Source organism: Copadichromis virginalis, linkage group LG9, assembly GCF_057382275.1.
Source record: "Copadichromis virginalis isolate Kocher_CV1m ecotype Utaka linkage group LG9, C_Virginalis_male_GT1.1, whole genome shotgun sequence".
Lineage (NCBI taxonomy): Eukaryota > Metazoa > Chordata > Actinopteri > Cichliformes > Cichlidae > Copadichromis > Copadichromis virginalis.
In genome coordinates, this window is record NC_140626.1 from 18975185 (window position 1) to 18994475 (window position 19291).

Consider the following 19291-nt stretch of genomic DNA (forward strand, 5'->3'; position numbering starts at 1 on the left):
AGGATGTTTTTCCCAGGCAAACCTGAGCTCAAAGAGTTCAAACTTGTTGGCGATGTTGGGCATTTTGTACAGTTTCTTTCCACTTGTCAGAATGAGACAAGCTACACACTGAAAATGCCCTTAAACCTCAAAAACTGTCCAATACATGAAAAAAGATGGTTTTGCCAGGCTCTCTTGCCCTTAAAATAACTCTCATGGATGAAAATACTTTCTCTTTTAATCTATGTATTGAAAAACCTTTCTTTACGGGTACATAAACAACAGACCCACTGCTGCCCTTTTCTGCCATTACATGCTCAAGCAAACAGGTGGTAATATGATAGACTTGAGCTTTGGCAGTTGTACGAGAAACCTTATTCCCATGGGTAATACTAGCCAGCAAACCACCGACACAGAGTACAGAAGCATGGACAGAAATCCGGTCCATACCTAAATAAAAAACTTCTCTCCACCTGAAGGAGTCAGCCTTCTTAAACATGTGAGAGATCGTAGCAGACAAAAGGTGAAAGAAAGCAAGTCAAATCATGAAGAAGAAAGGACAAAGAAATGGCTGGCTGTACCAAAGCCAGCCATTTCTTTGTGTAAGGTTTGGCACACTCACTAAGCAAATTTCCAGCCTGATAACTTCATTCATTTATCAGCCTGGCCACTCAAACAAGAGGAGGAGGTGGAGGCACTGAGGGAGGTTCGGTGTAGGTGGCCTAGATAAGGCCATTGCTGTGCTGTATGAGAGCAGTGGAGTGGACTACAAAGGTGATACACCCGTTAATATCAAACCTCCTTCTCACGGTTATCAGTGAATACTGACACGTAAATCCGGAGACATCAGCATGGAAACGTAGGGCTAAAAACAGACCATAATCAATACTGCAGGTTACGTAAGGTGGCTTTTGCATGGTTTATTTCTGCTGCTATGTTTATAATCCCACACTAAAATCCTGAACACGCAGCACAACAAGGACATTTGCATTCCCAGAACGTCACCCTGTTTCACGCAAGTGACAACAGTTGCACTAGGGAGGCAACAACAAAACATCTTTTTCAGAAAACCTAATTAGTGGGAGTGCCTGAGCACACTCCGGGAGCATTTGACAGCTGACTCTCTTGGTTTTTCTCCATTCGCCCAGCATCAGTTGACTTTGGCCTGCTTATTTTAGGTTTAGCACTACAACATAGACCTAATGGCATATTCACAGGTTCAGTCACAAGAAAGTTTGCTGCGTCTCCCTGCACAGTCTCAAGAACGTGGAACAGATACTATATTACAAAAGGAGAGCTGGACAAAGGGCTTAGAAGGGCATCTGCCCAGCAGCAAGGCCTATTTGCTCCTTTGTGTGTGGAGAAGCAAGAGGAACACTACCTCTAATATTTCATATGTGGCCAGTGTGTACACAGGATCATGAAGGCAATGATGTTCCTGACCGGTTGTCACGTTCTCGAGATCTGAGTCCAATAACCTCTGGGATGTTACACATAGGTGCTACACACTAATTCCCCCAGTTTTTTGGAGTTCATTATTAAGCTCTCAACCAGTGATTTCAATGTTTTACTATGAGCTTTGGTGCGACTTTAAATCCACTCATAAAACATTTCATTGCTTTAGTTTCTACTGACTGCTGTTTCGTCATTTTGTTCTCATGAAATAACACATCTAGATCTGACCTGTCAATTAAGCGAGCAGTCTATATTTCACACCCTGCAGGGCACCACTTGTGGCATACTGAGCAAACAAGAAAAACCATCAAAGCCAGTTGCATTCGATTTCAAGATAATCATTGCAAAATGTTCTTTGCAGTTTTCTTAGAATATTTACCAACTGCCAAAAAGAGGATTGACTCAAAAAGTGTAAAGTGCATGCACATGAGTGGCTTCCCTCGGCGCTTTGTATACTAGAGTGCACTGCTGTATGCTTATAACAATCATCGACCTATCTAGCGTCAATAATGAATTTACATTACACTCAAAGAGAACATTTTTTTGTGGCATGCATTCATAAATTTAAAGACAGAAATTTTTTCTCAATAATTTTGTTTTATTTTGTTCAACCAGTAAAAACTGCATCTACAAACATTTGTCATTTCACTTCCCTGTTGCTAATGGTATACCAAACTTTCAGGCCTCTTTTTCTCTGGCGTGAGCAATACAAATATTTTGTAACTTGTTCAGACAATGTGTCACTATATAACCCGTAGCCACCACTAGACATAAAATGTCATTTCAGAGAAGCTGATATTCTCAGAAAATGTCAGGCTAACTCTTCCCTTACAAGTTTGAACTAGATGCTTGTGCACCCGCATACTATATTATCCAAAGTTAAAAAACAAAATAAAAACAACAACCACAAAACAATTGAATCACATATAGTACTAGGCAAAAGTCTGGATTGTTACTCAAAGGTTTATAGTACTTTTATGTTGTAGATTATTGCAGAAGGCACAAAACCTTTTAGAGTGCATGTATAATACTGTAATAGTGAAAAAAAGAGGTGTTTCAAATTTTAGATTCCTTTTTTATGGCCTCAAAACCAAAATTATTTGGAGCTTTTAAATGCTTTTGAAGGAGATCCCACAAATTCTGTGCACCTATTGTTTGCCTTCACAAAGCCTCATTCATCTCCAATGGGTTTCACATAAGGGACTATTGTCCATTCAAACAGTTCTTACTGGTCGCAGTAGCGGAGTTACAACTACAAAGGCCTGCATTGATTTTATTGCAAGAAACAAGTTTATATACCCAGGATATCATTTCCTTATTGGGCTTCACTTATCGTAACGCCACTCAAATATCCATTAAATTAATGTGCTGCTACATGTTTTCCACATAATGCCAAAAGTAAGAGTCAGGTGGTGGCGTGGGACATCTACCAATCACAGGCTTCTCCAGTCTACATGTCAAGGTATCCTTGGGAACTCTGGGATACCCACCAGGAGTTGCCCTCAATGCATCGTCATTATTATTATTATTGCATTATTATTGCAAAGTGTGTTTAAAAGTTCCAGACAATTCCAGACTGTCACATCAACCATCTGAATGTCCTCCTTCACGACATCACTGAAACTCTTTCCCTCCTCCTCATGCAGCCCTAGTGCTGATGGATAGCTCAAGTTGAGGAGTTTGGAGATAAAGTCAGAGAGGCAGGTCTTAGATGGTTTTGACATGTCAAGAGGAGGGACAGTGGACGAAATGGGTAAAGGATTTTAAATATGGAGCTTCCAAGGAGCAGGAAGAGCAGAAAACCACATGGAAAGATCATGTATGTGGTGAAAGATAACATGCAGGAAGTTGATGTGACAGTACAGGAAGCGGAGGGTGAGATTGAGGCAAATGATCTGCAGTGGTGACCCCTAAAGGGAGCAGCTGAAAGAAGAATTATTTTATTTTCTCATTAATATTTAAGTGTGATGGACATATTACAAAGATATTGTAATTCTTAAAATATCTAAATTTTGGGTAGACAAATGTTTCTACAAACTAGCAACTCAGGTGAGATAATCCGTTTAAAGCTCTCGCTCATCAAAATGAATAAGCATCCTGGGGATTACTGTTTCACCACAGACACATTACAGATGCAGTGAGTACACACCAAGTGCACCATCATTGTTATTCAGCCTGACCATGACGGGAATAGTTAGCTAATGAAATGTAAACAGCTGTGTGTGAGTGGATGGTTTTAACGTCACAACAGTTTGTAATGAACTGCAGTGTAATCACTGGAGATAGTTTGGCTCAGCAGGAGCCTGACCCTGCATTTAACCAGCATTATCCCATGATCTCATTAAAGATAGAGCTGCTGTACGTGGACGTCTCATACACTATCAAACGTTTTCATAATTCCTTGATTACTGGGGGAGGCCCTAGTACACCGTGGAATTCCCAGGCTCCCCAATAAAAACAATAACAATCGTTTTGACCATTTTACAAGTTTTATTTAGCTTTTAACTTCAAAAAGCAGGATTTGGGTATTTCCAGTTAACTTCAGGGTTCATCTACATGCTAATGTGTGCTATTGACTTATTGTGATCTGGAGAAGGTTATGTATGAGATAAGAGATTGAAAGGTATGAAATCACCACCTAATAACCAATCACCAAATAGCATCATTGATCCTTGAATATCCCTCATGGATCTAAATACTGCTTTTTTTTAGTCTAAACTCCTTCAGCCAGGGAAAGACTCCAATCAGGTTCACTGGAAGGCTTTGGAAAATGTGAAGGAGGGCATGAATTTTGGTCTTTTAACTGTGTTCTCATAAGTTTCATAACTTTTCTTACTGATAACGACTTTCCCCGTGACTACGCATACTATGCCATATTGATTAAGTAATAGATTAATTAACTGAATTATTATTATTTTTTTTTTTACAATCAACCAATGAAATATCAGATTTTTTCACAGTGGTTCCACAGTAAAAAAGACAATTATGACGTAGACAGACAAAAGCTGTCTACGTCATAATTACACCCCAGAGTCTTTTTTTTTGTAATTTTCCACATTCATTTCTCACGATTTAAGCCCAAATAGTTGTGAAATAGCACATCTTTTTCTTATTTTAAGACATCCATCAAATGAAATGTGTATTTAAACTTTCTTTAGACTGAGAGAAATGGGAGTTTCACTTGTCCTGTCCACTTGAGCTCAAAATGAGGTGTGTGTGACCCTCAGTGTAAAATGAATGTGACATCCCTGATCTGATCTTTTACGTTAATACAATATCAATTCACCAATGTCTTAATTACACGTATTATAATGTAATACTGATAAAATTAAATTATTTTATCTTCCTGTGTAAGATCATCCGCTTTGCTCCCTGTAGACCTGTCATTGTGTGTGATTGGCCAGATTCCACCCCTTTCATATGACCACACTCATAGCTGCATTGACCCCTGGGTTGACTTATCAAATTGATAACGACATTCATGTGACAGCTTATCATGATTGATAATCTTAGAGTAAGGTAAGGCAAATAACAGAATGATACCCTGGGGCACAGGACTGAATAAAAATTGTTGGTAAAAAAATTAAGTTTACATCACACAAAACTAGTTGGAGACAGGTTTGCTTGCTGGCTGGAGATGCAACAACAAGCCCCTGCGGAAGCTGGTGGGAAGCATACCTTTAACTGCTTGTTTGGTGGTTGAAGTCAGTCAGGCCCACAGGAGAGACCATATGTTCAGCTTCATTTTAAGGTTCAGTTTGTGTTTATTTGCTTTTCCTCATGAGAAACTAAAGACAGACGTTCCACTTCACAAATATTTGTATTTTCTCCCTTTTGTTTATTGGCAGTGAGCATGTTTTCTGGTCCCCATGGATTAACATGTGAAAACATTGCCGCTGATGTAGGAGGCAAATATCTTGTTGTCCCAGCTTGTTTTGGATGCAGCTCGAGCAGCAAATGTTCTATTTATAGGATCTATTTGTGATTATGTTATTAAATTTTCTTAATAATTCACAATATCAACAATACATGGCACTTTGTTTAAAAAAAGTTTCATTTCATTTCAAATTACTGAATGAATTACAAACTCACTCAGTGCATGGGGAGATTTCAGATCACACAAGGGGTGTGTGTTTGCTAATAGTAACAACCTTTATTACTTAGTAATAAAGTAAACATATGTGCTTTACTCAGTGCTTAACTATTGAGATGTGATGTGACACATTTGTTTCAATTATAAATTGCGCTGCCTGACAATTTATAGCATTTTACTGGAAAATTATTTTCATTTAGGTTCAACTTACTGAGTAAATTTCACTCTCATGCTTTCTCCAATGACATTTCACGTCATTTGCAGGGTGAGTGTTTGCTAATAATTACACTTGGCATGTCTTAGAACTAAAGTAAACACGTGTGCTTTTCACAGTTGCTTAGGGACTGAGATGTGACGCATTTATTTATATTAGAAATTGCACAGCCCGGTTAAAGGTCGAAGTGCTGGAATATTTATTCCTGGTCAAACAATATGGCTTCTTGTCACCATGGAATCCAGATAAATTGATACAATCCTTTATTAAATTACATGATCTCAGTGAGATTGAGGGTTTTTAGCCATCAGAATTGTTGTCTTAAGGCCAAGAAAGATGCCAAGCGGATTTATTTTACCAAGTGGATCATCATGGCCTTGCCATATTGGTCCATTTGATTGACCTTTATTATAATTATGAATTTATTTTATTTTCGGTTGCTACAAACGGGACAGAAATGACTGGGGGATAGGACAGGGAGAAAGAATGAAAGAAAGAGAGGGAGAGAAAGAAAACCAAAGGGGAGAAGAGACGGTGAGAAGGGGGGAAGAAAGAAAACAAACAAACAAACAAAACACCTGGATCACCTGTATGGAGAAAAAAAACAGAAGAGAAAGCAAACAACAAAGAGCAACATAATAAAAAAAACAGCACCATCACAATAAACTAGCTAGCAGTAGATAACAGTAGATACTAAAAATTAAACGATATTGTGCAGCACACAAGATAGACAGCGCACAATGTGCTTTGAGGCAGCAGCCAAGAAAGCTGTAGTCCGCGTCTGTGAACACCTGTGTGCACACCTGTGTGGATCAGCATGCTTGTATTCCAAAGGTTTCTCCATGGGACACACAAAAAAAAAAAAAAAAAAAAAAAAAAAGAGATTGAGGGGTTTTTTCTTAAGAAAGACGCACAACGATATATAAACTGAGACAGCCACATATTAACAGACACTCTATCCATGATCACTAATTTAAAAACAAACAAACAAAAAACATGTGCAAGAGTAGTCGCAGACTATTACACCATACAACGCTGCGCTTGCTGGGAGGACGGCCCTACTTTCTCATATAAGAGGCAACGTGAGCAAGAAAAGAATCACCATGTAATCTGGTAAATCGGTGCGCACTCTAATACACAGGATCCAGAAGCTTCAAGGTTGATGAAGAAACAGGCCCATATCTTCGATATCTCAATAATCAAATGTAGACAAAACTGTGCACTGTACATTGATCTTACAACTTCTGAATGAGAAACAAGATTTTTTTTCTATATAAGACTCCAGTCTTTGTCTCTTGATAGGTATTCCACATGGTTTTCAAAAGTGAGTCTAGCATCCAAGAGTCCTAACTATTTACACACTATCCAAAAAGTAACTTGTTCCACGTTTTGTCATGTTATAACCTTACTCCACATGGATTCAAAATTCTACACAAAATACCCCATAATGATAAAGCGAAAAAAAAGTTAGCTTGAAATTTAAACATTTATATTTTTAATAAATTTGCAGGGATGTCAAGATAACCTTTTTCACTTTGTCATTATGGGGTGGTGGGGTAAATAAAAAACAAAAATATGAAACATTATAAAATATGTCACGACCTTTAAAATTGCGCTCAGGTGCATTGTGTTTCCAAAGATGATCTTGCAGATGTTTCTACAACTTGATTGGAGTCAGAGTGTGGTGAATTCAGTTTATTTGTCATGCTGAACAAGTTATGTTTTTATTTTAATACATTTAATATATTTAGAACTCAGATCCTTTAAACAGGAAAAAAAAATCCGGATATGTCAGAGAAGTGCATATCTTGAAAAGTGGCTGTTTATATAAAACAACACTGAAGACTGCAGGCAGGAAATTGCAGAGGAAATTTGCTGCTGGAATCTTTAGACTCCATCATTGTTATTGACACTTTAAAAAAATGCTAAGCTAAGTGGATAGCTTCCTAAAGGCTGTCTGTGAACTGATGGCATCCAGATTCTCCACAAGTGAGTATGAAGTCAGTTCAGAAGCACATATAAAATCAACATGCCAGCCGTGCTACTTTTCTGTATTACCACTTTTGTGTTGCCACTTTGAAAGGAGCAAAAGTAATAGCTGCATATAACAGGAAGAAACAAGAATTTAGACAGGCACGTGAAGGCAATTCATTAAAATGTGTAAAAAAGTTTAGTTTCGAAAACAACGCTACACTATGACTTCAATTTTTATACATCTAACAAACCTCTTAATCCTGATTTGAGGGAATCTTAGGATGTCAAACATGCATTTTCATGTGGCTTGCTGTGAAACGTGGTCTTGATTAAAATTGAAATAAATTGAATTGTGGTGTTCATAAAAATAAATAACGCACTTGAAAAACACTAAAACGACGAGTCTTTCCTGAATTCATGACTTACAGTGGGGCAAAAAAGTATTTAGTCAGCCACCGATTGTGCAAGTTCCCCCACTTAAAATGATGACAGAGGTCAGTAATTTGCACCAGAGGTACACTTCAACTGTGAGAGACAGAATGTGAAAAAAAAATCCATGAATCCACATGGTAGGATTTGTAAAGAATTTATTCGTAAATTAGGGTGGAAAATAAGTATTTGGTCACCTCAAACAAGGAAAATCTCTGGCTCTCACAGACCTGTAATGTCTTCTGTAAGACGCTTTTCTGTCCCCCACTCGTTACCTGTATGAATGGCACCTGTTTGAACTCATCATCTGTATAAAAGACACCTGTCCACAGCCTCAAACAGTCAGACTCCAAACTCCGCCATGGCCAAGACCAAAGAGCTTTCGAAGGACACCAGGAAAAGTATTGTAGACCTGCACCAGACTGGGAAGAGTGAATCTACAATAGGCAAGCAGCTTGGTGTGAAAAAAATCAACTGTGGGAGCAATCATCAGAAAATGGAAGACATACAAGACCACTGATAATCTCCCTCGATCTGGGGCTCCACGCAAGATCTCATCCCGTGGGGTCAAAATGATCATGAGAACGGTGAGCAAAGATCCCAGAACCACACGGGGGGACCTGGTGAATGACCTGCAGAGAGCTGGGACCAAAGTAACAAAGGTCACCATCAGTAACACACTACAACGGCAGGGAATCAAATCCCGCAGTGCCAGACGTGTTCCGCTGCTGAAGCCAGTGCATGTCCAGGCCCGTCTGAAGTTTGCCAGAGAGCACATGGATGATACAGCAGAGGATTGGGAGAATGTCATGTGGTCAGATGAAACCAAAGTAGAACTTTTTGGTATAAACTCAACTCGTCGTGTTTGGAGGAAGAAGAATACTGAGTTGCATCCCAAGAACACCATACCTACTGTGAAGCATGGGGGTGGAAACATCATGCTATGGGGCTGTTTTTCTGCCAAGGGGACAGGACGACTGATCCGTGTTAAGGACAGAATGAATGGGGCCATGTATCGTGAGATTTTGAGCCAAAACCTCCTTCCATCAGTGAGAACTTTGAAGATGAAACGAGGCTGGGTCTTCCAACATGACAATGATCCAAAACACACCGCCCGGGCAACAAAGGAGTGGCTCCGTAAGAAGCATTTGAAAGTCCTGGAGTGGCCTAGCCAGTCTCCAGACCTCAACCCCATAGAAAATCTGTGGCGGGAGTTGAAAGTCCGTGTTGCTCGGCGACAGCCCCAAAACATCACTGCTCTCGAGAAGATCTGCATGGAGGAATGGGCCAAAATACCAGCTACTGTGTGTGCAAACCTGGTAAAGACCTATAGTAAACGTTTGACCTCTGTTATTGCCAACAAAGGTTATGTTACAAAGTATTGAGTTGTATTTTTGTTATTGACCAAATACTTATTTTCCACCCTGATTTACGAATAAATTCTTTACAAATCCTACCATGTGGATTCATGGATTTTTTTTCACATTCTGTCTCTCACAGTTGAAGTGTACCTCTGGTGCAAATTACTGACCTCTGTCATCATTTTAGGTGGGGGAACTTGGACAATCGGTGGCTGACTAAATACTTTTTTGCCCCACTGTAATTGCTCAAAACGGAACAGCTTTCAACACTAACCATGTTGTAAGGACTTTCATTTTGAAACTTTTCTTTCTTCTCTCCCTTCTGCACTTGCACTACAATAGTGAGCACACAATGAAAAAACTAACTATAACCTTTCCCTAAACGTTATCTGACCTAATCCAATTTTCATTGTAGTGACAATACATACTTATATATTGCAGAGACCTGTGGTTATTTTGAAAAAACCCCCCAAAAACTTCAATTTTTTAAAATTATTTTTTTCTGGATAATCAATCGATATTGTCTCTTTTTTTCTTTCTTTTCTTTTTCTTTTTTTCTTTTTTCGCCTGTCCCTCTTTAGCCGTCAGAATTGTTGTCTGAAGACCAACAAGGATACCCAATGGATTTACTTTGCCAAATGGATCATCGCAGCCTTGCCGTATTGGTCCATTTGATTGACCTTTGTTGTTATTATTTATTTTATTTTCAGTTGTTACAGACGGGACAGACATGACTGAGGGATAGGAAAGGGAGAAAGAAAGATGAAGGAAAAGAAAAACAGAAGGGAAGAGGGACAGTGAGAAAGGGCACTTAAAAAGAGAAAGAAGAAAAAAAATCTCCTGGATCACCTGTTGAGAGAAAAAGAAGCAAAAAGAAGCAAAAAAAAAAAAACCAAAACAGAGCAACATACTAAACACAACGCCATCGCATTAATCTAGCTAAGTGTAAATAGCAGTAAATACTAAATATTGAATGTTGTTGTGCAGCACGCAGAACCGACAGCGCATAATGCGCTTTGAAGTCACAGCCAAGAAAGGTGTAGTTTATGTCGATGAACAGTGAACACCCATGTACACACCTGTGTGGATCAGCGCGCTTGTATTCAAAAGGTTTCCCCATGTAACGGTCTGCAAGAGGGTGTAGAGAGCCATAGCCCCGTCCCCCAGGGCATGAAGCAGGCATGGAGGAGATCCAGGCTCCAGACATCCAGAGGCCCCAGAGTGTGAGAGCCCAAGGAGGACCACCGGAGGGGCATCTGTGCCACCCTCCTGGGAAGAGCTGAGGAGAGCCCCAGACGAGATACTGTCTCTGAACACTGAGGACTTCATAAAGGAAAACAATTCACCCATCACAACTTCAAGAGATGAAACTTGCTGCAGACACCTTAATATGAAGGAATTGCTAGAATTTTAAATAAATTCCTAAAGCTGTGCCTTTATGCCAGGGATTTGAATGACTGTAACCTCGGGACTGTGCTCCCAAAGTTTCATCAGCTTTCCAACAAGGAATAACAACATCCTGGAACACATCTACAGCAACGTAAGGGGCGCATACAAGGCATTGCCCCACCCCCATTTTGGACAGTCTGACCACATTTCTGTGTTCCTCTATCCAGCATGCAGGCAGTTCGTCAAACATTCCTTCCCAGTTAGAATTATTATTAAAGTTTCAAGTGAAGAAAATGATTCAGTGCTTCCTTTGATGCTACAAACTGGGGTGTGTTTTAGACTGCTGCCTTGAGAGATGACTGCTCTGTGGATTTAGAGGAATATGCATCAGTGGTTACCAGTTACATCAGCGCCTCCATTGACAATATTGTCCCCACCAAGTCCTATAAAACATATCCAAATCAGAAACCATGGTTGAACTGTGAGGTGCGTTCCATGCTGCATGCACGCTCCACTGCATTTGCCTCTGATGACGCAGAGGACTACAAAAAGCAAGATTTGCCCTACGTTGATCCATCAGGGAAGTCAAGAGGCAGCACAGATTGAAACTGGAAGGATACTACAACAACTCAGATTCTCAATGCATGTGGCAAGGCTTGCAACACATCACTGATTTCCAGTAGATTAGCAGCAGGGTCACAGTCAGCTGCAACGCGCTACCAGACGAGCTGAATGAGTTCTACGCTAGCTTTGACAACCTCAACACCAACCAACACAGAGGGATTCTACCAGCACAGGCAGCACAGAGTTCTTCACTCACTGTGACGTCAACTGAGGTATGCAAGGGTCTGAGGAGGACTAACCCCGAAAAGCAGCCGGCCCTGACAACATCCCCGGCCGTGCTTTGAGAGTCCGCTCTTCAGAGCTGGCTGAGTTGTTTACAGACAGACATTTTCAAGTTGTTAAATTTGGATTAACCTCCAAACTGCTCAGCAACTTTTACAGATGCACAGTGGAGAATATTCTGACAAACTCCATCAGAGTGTGGTAGGGGAAAAGCACCACTCAGGATAGGAAGGCTATCCATCGTGTCATTAAAACAGCACAATTCATCTACGGAGTACCCTTCCCACCACTACAGGACATTTACAACACTCGGGTCAGAAAAGGGGCACACAACATCATCAAGGACCGCACCCAAAACACAGCACACACTGTTCACACTCCTGCCATCTGGCAGATGCTACAATACTGTGAAATCAAGGACAACCAGATTAAATTAAACCAGAAAAGGTTGGGTCTTGTTTACGACCCCTGACTGAATAAAATCAAGTGAAATTGAAATGACAATCACGCAGAAGTGCTACGTCGGATCTACTGACTTGACTGCAGTATTGTTCATTTACAGATCTTTCTCCTTGGAAGCTCTTATCCTCTCTTCTCAGAGATTATGCATGACTATTTATATCCTGCGTACTTAATGTATGTCACCCGCCTGCTATACTTGATTATGCAACAACCTGCACCACTTGTCAGAAACCTGGAAGGGAAAAGAGTGACATGCTGACAGTGGCATGTGCCAAATCTACGGTATTCACTGACCATAAAGAATTAGCCTTAATTTGTTTTTCCCCACCTTACAAATTCAATAAAATCTATTTAAACCCCAGTACGCTATCATGGTCTCATCCATTTAACAGCGCTCAAGCCAGTGTAAGTAATGGAAATCTGTTATGACATTGGAGTTTCTGACCTTCACAGCCACTCATGTTGCACACTCAGTGATCAGGCCTTGTGTTCAAGTCTCATCAGTTTATGAAGGTATGTGTTGAAGGAGGCAAACAAATAAGTGTGGTAACATCTGTACTGCATGATGGCACACAGCAGGACTTTTCCTCTCGCCCAGCTGTCACAATACTAAGTGAGATGAAAAGAAGCAACACAAAAGGAGAGCTGGTGGAGGAACAAGGAAAAAGGAAGCTGTAAAGAAAGAGAAGGATTGAGGTGATCGTGCATATTATTTATATATAGCAAGACGGATGGAAATACTCTAGTTTCATTCATAGAATGGGTTCGGATATTTTGTGGGGTGTAGCTCAAAAGATAATTAAGCTTTGATAATATGGTTTTCCAAGTGATTTTAACAGGTTAAGCTTTCTAAAAGTGTGAGCCACATTTTCTAGCATGTATGACTTTCCTGCTAGTACAGGAGAGCCATACACATAGAGTTATCAGCTATATTAACCTTTATTTCAGTCATGTGAAAAAGGAAGTTTTCATAGGATTCTATCCAGTACAGTTGGCTTTTAACAGAGGGGCAGTCAAAGCTTGAATTTATCAGACCAGTTTGCTGGTCTGATGCATTCAGGTGTGTTTTAACACAATGGCACAATCTTCCCAGGAGTGGGTGATTTAGCAAGTTTGCCCCAAGGTCAAAAAATGCAATATTCAGAGAAACTGCGAAACCCCCAGAGCTACATCACAGCTTTTACATGCCTCAGTAAGCACGTTAAATGTTAAAGCTCATTACTGTACAATTAGAAGAAGACTAAACAGGTAGGTCTCATTTGGAAGGGTTGCCAGGAGAAAGGCTATTTTCTCTAAAATGAAAATGATACATGAGTTATGTCTTGATAATTACCAATCATCCAGATATGAAATCCCAAAAAGTTGATTGTGTTCATCTGGACGTGGTGTTTTCAGTGGGGGAAATGTTTTGTCACTTATCCAAGGGACTTCTTGAGTCTCAGCTGACTGCAGGTTTAAACAACCTTATAAACAGTACATTTGCACAATGAGTGAAACTAGCACCACTGACGAACAACGGGCTGTCAGGTCAGTTACTGAAGAAGTCAGCTGGATGAGTGATGAAAGGTTTCTCCCACTGAAAACACTACATCCAGATGAACAGAACCAAATCTGAACAAGTCACAAGGCTTCTGGAACAATGTCTAGATAACCAAAGTCAAATGTGAGTCCAGTCAAAGTTAATAGTTTTTCATAGGGCTATAAGTACGGCTGTAAAACTTTCATTCTCACATGACTGTATTTGTTTTTAGGTTTATGGTTTGTGTTGGTGGTTGAAACCAGTGAAAACAAACAGTTTGCAGCAGTTAACGTTAGTTGAGTAAGAAAACAGCTGACTAAGTGGAGAATTTGTAGTGTTTATCTGATCCTTTATGCAGTTTGTGTGTCTTTTTATTTATTTATTTATTTTTATTTTAAATTTATTTTTTAATATTAAAGTTTTTCTGCTGCTAGCTAAACAAGCTAGCTAGCTATTGTTGGGAAAAATGACTGAAACATGTAAAAAGAGAAATATATTATCAGCAAAATTACTAGTTAATTAATTTGTATTGTTGCTTTACCTATTTCTATTAGAAGAGGAACAGCTGTTTTAAAAATTACTTTGAATTACAACCTTTTGTTTGACAGGTTGTCTAATCATGGAAATTCCAATTCCAGGAAAAAAATTCACAATACAAGAGAATAAAAAGAACATGGCAGTACAAGTTAACTTTGCAAAACTGCATCTGAACACACCACAAAACTTCTCAAACATTTTCTTTGGACAGAACAGACACCTCATGCCAGTTCATTAAGTCAATCATGAACTCTTCTGTATAACAAACTCAAATGTGAAGCCATCTGACAGCTAAAGCTAGGTCATGCAACTCTAGGACAGTGATCAGAAGCACAGCCGCAAATCTACAACAGAATGGCTGAAAAACAAATCATCTCAAAAGCCCTGTCAACGTCCAGACCTCAGTGATGATGTGAGGGACTGTTAAAGTCATAAAGAAAAAGTTTACTTTGATGTATTGCTGCTAAAGGTGGTTCTGCGAGTTACTGAATCATGGTGTGAACCTAGTTTTTCACAGGACTGTAAACATAATTGGTAACCAGAATCATAATGATGCATTATCCAACCTTTTTTTAGGAAATGAATTGCTGTTTTAAATGACTTTACAACCATCACTTTTAAAAACCCTTCTTAACGGGTGCAATAACAATGGGAACAGAAGTAGACACCCAGTACCAGGAAAAAAAGCCAAAATCCAAGAGAACCTATGGCAGCTCCACATACCTCACAATCATGGCATAACAAAACAGACATGCTCTTCACTGCTTCAAGATAAAAACTTGAATCCGATTATCTCTGGATATCACTCGCTGAACTAGAATATCACTCCTGCAGATGACAGTGTATAAAAGTTTTCACTCATGGTCCTAAAGATACTTTACAATTTAGGTTTGTGCCAAAGATTTGTTTTGTTATTCCCTGATTTATCATTCAGTCTGTGTGTGTGTTAGTGAGAAAGACTTTTCAGCAGTCACTCTTTTAAATTGATTTTTATGGCAGACACATGCTACACTGGGGTCACTAAGAACATACTGTGGACTGCACGTATAATGTTTACAAGTCCAGCTCTATGCAAAACTCTGTGTGGTCAAGCTCATTTTTTTCTGTACATGTTACACGGGCTTACTTTTTCCCGGAGCCTCAAGAAGAGCTGAGAAAGGCTTGGCAGAAGAGCTCGGCTCACAGTAGTCTGTCACATTTTCCTGCTGAGGGTTTGTAAGAGCTGTGAGGAGGTAGGAGTTTCTCACATTTCCACAGAGGGTGAAATTCCATTACTGATTGAAACAATGCACTGCAGCGTGGAAGCTGACCAACACTTATGGACAATAGACAGGCTACTGTCGTGGTTTTAGGCAAGGATTCAAGCGACACCTTGTAGAGCACTCAAACTGCAACCTTTATTGTTTACTTCCTGTTTCAGAACCCCCTTTCACAATAAAACAGGTTATACTCAACCACAGCTACTGGTTTTCTTTTCTCCAATCCGGTCGTTAAGTGATGACGTGACGAATCCTACTTCTGGGCCTAAAGTAGTCTGCGTTTAATATGGCTTTTGTGTTGTTAACATGTTTAATGTTTTGTATTTTCTTCTATTTAATCTCAAAAAGCTCCTAAAACAGTCAGTGATCACTGTTGACCTCCCTCGGCTTTTATTACCGCTAATCATTTATTTAAGCTCAGTTTTTAAAACCTTAGGATGTAACTACAGCCCAGCCCATGCAGCAGTATATGAATGACTAACCTCGTATTATGGATGGATTATCTCAGTTGTTCTCCTGGCTGAAGTTTGGTCCTTTTACAGCATCCTGCCATGCGATTACATTTGTTCCTGATCACCGAGAACACTCACGTTAACTTTTATCGAGTAGAAAAAAAGTTAGCTTGTTTATATTATGCTAACATAGCTGTGTCGCTAGTGGTCACGTAGCACATCATTATATACCAGCTAGCCAAACTTCAGTAACCCTACAAACGTCACTGCTGTTTAGTTTTCTGTCTTCATTTATGTTGGAAGTGATAACAGAGCTGTACATTTTAATTTGTTTCCAAAACCCTGCAGTCAGGACATGCTATATTGTATTTAGATAGAAGCTAGCGAGCTAACTTCCTGCTAACTTCTAACTCCGTTAAATGTCATAAATTCTGTTTTCATGGATGCCTGGATGTTAAACTCAATTGTTACACCTGGGAGAGCAGCAATGCTGATCATTTTATTAAAGATGAAAGACTTTAGACAATTTTTCAACTCTTAGTAATGCCATAGTGATTGTTTGATATATGAACCTGCAGCGGAGTTTAGGCCCAGACACGGCTAGTGACGTCAGACTTAACGACAGGATAGAGACTGAAAATGTGATGTCATTCAGGGGTAAAACCACAAAGGATTCTGGGAACGAGTTGCAAACGGTACTAGCGCACGCAGGCTTTCAAATGAAAACAGTCACACAGCGATAAAAAGAAACACAAAAAATGGCAAGAAGCTGTTGTATTAATATTAACTGCAGTAGCCGGTTGCATGACAGCCACAGGAAGCCTACGGGTAAAGAGATCGGCTGTTATCGGATTACGTCGTGGAGGAGAAATCGTTTAAGCCATGTTTACGAAGTAACAAAGAGCCGACGGATGACCTGGATTGCAGCCATTCCAAGACCAAATATAACGTTCCAGAACACTCCAGCTTACATATTAGTCTGCTCCAAGCATTTCCACAAAGTCTTCTTTTGTAGTTACAAACAAAGGCTGAAACAGGAAGTTCCAGTTCAGAGGAAGGTCGCGCGCTGGACGGATCAATCGGTGGCCGCGTTACAGGACGCACTCGATGACGCAGACTGGGGCATGTTCAGAAACAGCTCCGATGATGATGTCAACGTGTTTACGGAAGCGGTTGTGGGATTCATCGGGAAACTAGCAGATGATACCGTGGAGACAAAGACTATCACAACGTTTCCCAACCAGAAGCCGTGGGTGGATAAAACCATCCGCGACGCTCTGAGATCCCGCACCGCTGCCTACAACACGGGACTCATGACGGGGGACATGGACCCGTACAAAGCCGCGTCATATAACGTGCGGAGGGCGGTGAAAGAGGCGAAGCAGCGCTACGGGAGGAAACTAGAGTCACAACTCCAACAGAGTGACTCTAGGAGCCTGTGGCGGGGACTAAGGACAATAACGGACTATAAAGCACCAACAACCGGTATGACGAACGAGGCCGTGACTCTGGCAGACGAGCTGAACACTTTCTATGCTCGCTTCGAGGCTGCAGCTAAGGACTCCAACAATGCTAGTGTTAGCGGCGCTAACGGCTGCAGACAGGAAGATACTGCCAGCACCGGAAACGTGCTCGTCATCTCCGAGCATGAAGTAAGGAGAGCCTTCAAGAGAGTGAACACCAGGAAAGCAGCAGGACCAGACGGCATCCCAGGTCGTATCCTAAGAGACTGCGCATACCAGCTAGCTCCTGTGTTCACTGAGATATTCAACATCTCTCTATCTCAGTCGGTGATCCCCACATGCTTCAAAGAGTCCATCATTGTTCCTGTCCCGAAGAAACCCCACCCTGCTTCTCTCAATGACTATCGCCCTGTAGCCCTCACCTCAGTAGTGATGAAGTGCTTTGAACGCCTGGTCAGAGACTTCATCATTTCTTCACTACCAGACACACTGGACCCACTACAGTTTGCTTACCGTCCAAATCGTTCCACAGACGATGCCATCTCTCATCTCCTCCACACATCACTCACTCACTTGGACACTAGAAGGGGGAATTATGTTAAAATGCTCTTCATAGACTACAGCTCTGCATTTAACACCATAATTCCCTCCACACTCACCACCAAGCTGGAGCATCTGGGACTCAGCTCATCTATGTGTCTGTGGATCTCCAACTTCCTAACTGGCAGACCACAGGCAGTAAGGATGGGCGGACATGTCTCAGCCTCCACCACTCTCAGCACTGGAGCCCCCCAGGGGTGTGTTCTGAGCCCCCTGCTGTACTCTTTGTACACATATGACTGTGTGGCCACTACCAGCTCCACCACCATCATCAAGTTTGCTGACGACACCGTCGTGGTGGGCCTGATCTCTGATAACAACGAGACGGCCTACCTGAAGGAGATTAGGAATCTGGAGAACTGGTGCCAGAGGAACAACCTCCTTCTAAACGTCAGTAAGACAAAGGAGCTGATAGTGGACTTCAGCACTAAGCAGGAGAGGAACTACCAGACCCCCGTCATCAACGAGTGCCCAGTGGAGAGAGTGGACAGCTTCAAATACCTCGGAGTTCACATCACGCAGGACCTGTCATGGTCCTGTCACATCAACACCGTGGTGAAAAAGGCCCGTCAGCGTCTCTACCACCTCAGACGCTTGAGAGACTTCCAACTGCCCTCCAAGGTGCTCAGGAACTTTTACTCCTGCACCATAGAGAGCATCCTGACGGGAAACATCTTAACCTGGTTCGGGAACAGCACCATGCAGGACAGACGAGCTCTACAGAGGGTTGTGCGGTCAGCTGAGCGCACCATCCGCTCCGAGCTCCCTGACCTGCACTCAATCTACAGCAGGCGGTGCCGGACCAAGGCCAGGAAGATCGTGAAGGACCTCAGCCATCCCAACAACAGACTGTTCTCTCTGTTGAGGTCAGGAAAGCGATTCCGCTCCCTGAAGACCAACACAGAGAGACTGAGGAGGAGCTTCTTCCCGCAGGCGATACGGTCTCTCAATCACACCACCACACAGTACTGACCCACACATACAGTTCTTACACACACACTGGACATTCTGGACATTGTTTCACTTCATTACTTAAATCACGCTGCTGTTATTGTGTATATGCTGCTGTTATTGTGTATATATTTATTTATATTTCTTCATACATTCTTATATAGTTCTATATTGTGTATTTTGTTGTACAGTTATTTTATTTTCAACTTTAATTTATATATTTTATCTTATTCTCCCAGTTAAATTTACCCTTCATTCTAATTTGTGTTGTACAGTTATTTCATTTTTAACCTTAATTTATATTTTAT

The 19291-nt window shown here is 40.9% G+C and overlaps 1 protein-coding gene across 1 annotated transcript in view; it reads right to left on the reverse strand.

The window, feature by feature from the left end:
* rdh12l (retinol dehydrogenase 12, like) overlaps positions 1 to 15638 on the reverse strand; it is a 57996-nt gene extending 42358 nt beyond the window's left edge. Inside the window, exon 1 of the mRNA XM_085468065.1 lies at positions 15385 to 15638. The gene's annotated coding sequence lies outside the window, so the exon portion shown is untranslated. The remainder of the gene's footprint in view (positions 1 to 15384) is intronic.
* Between the last annotated feature and the right edge of the window lie 3653 nt (positions 15639 to 19291).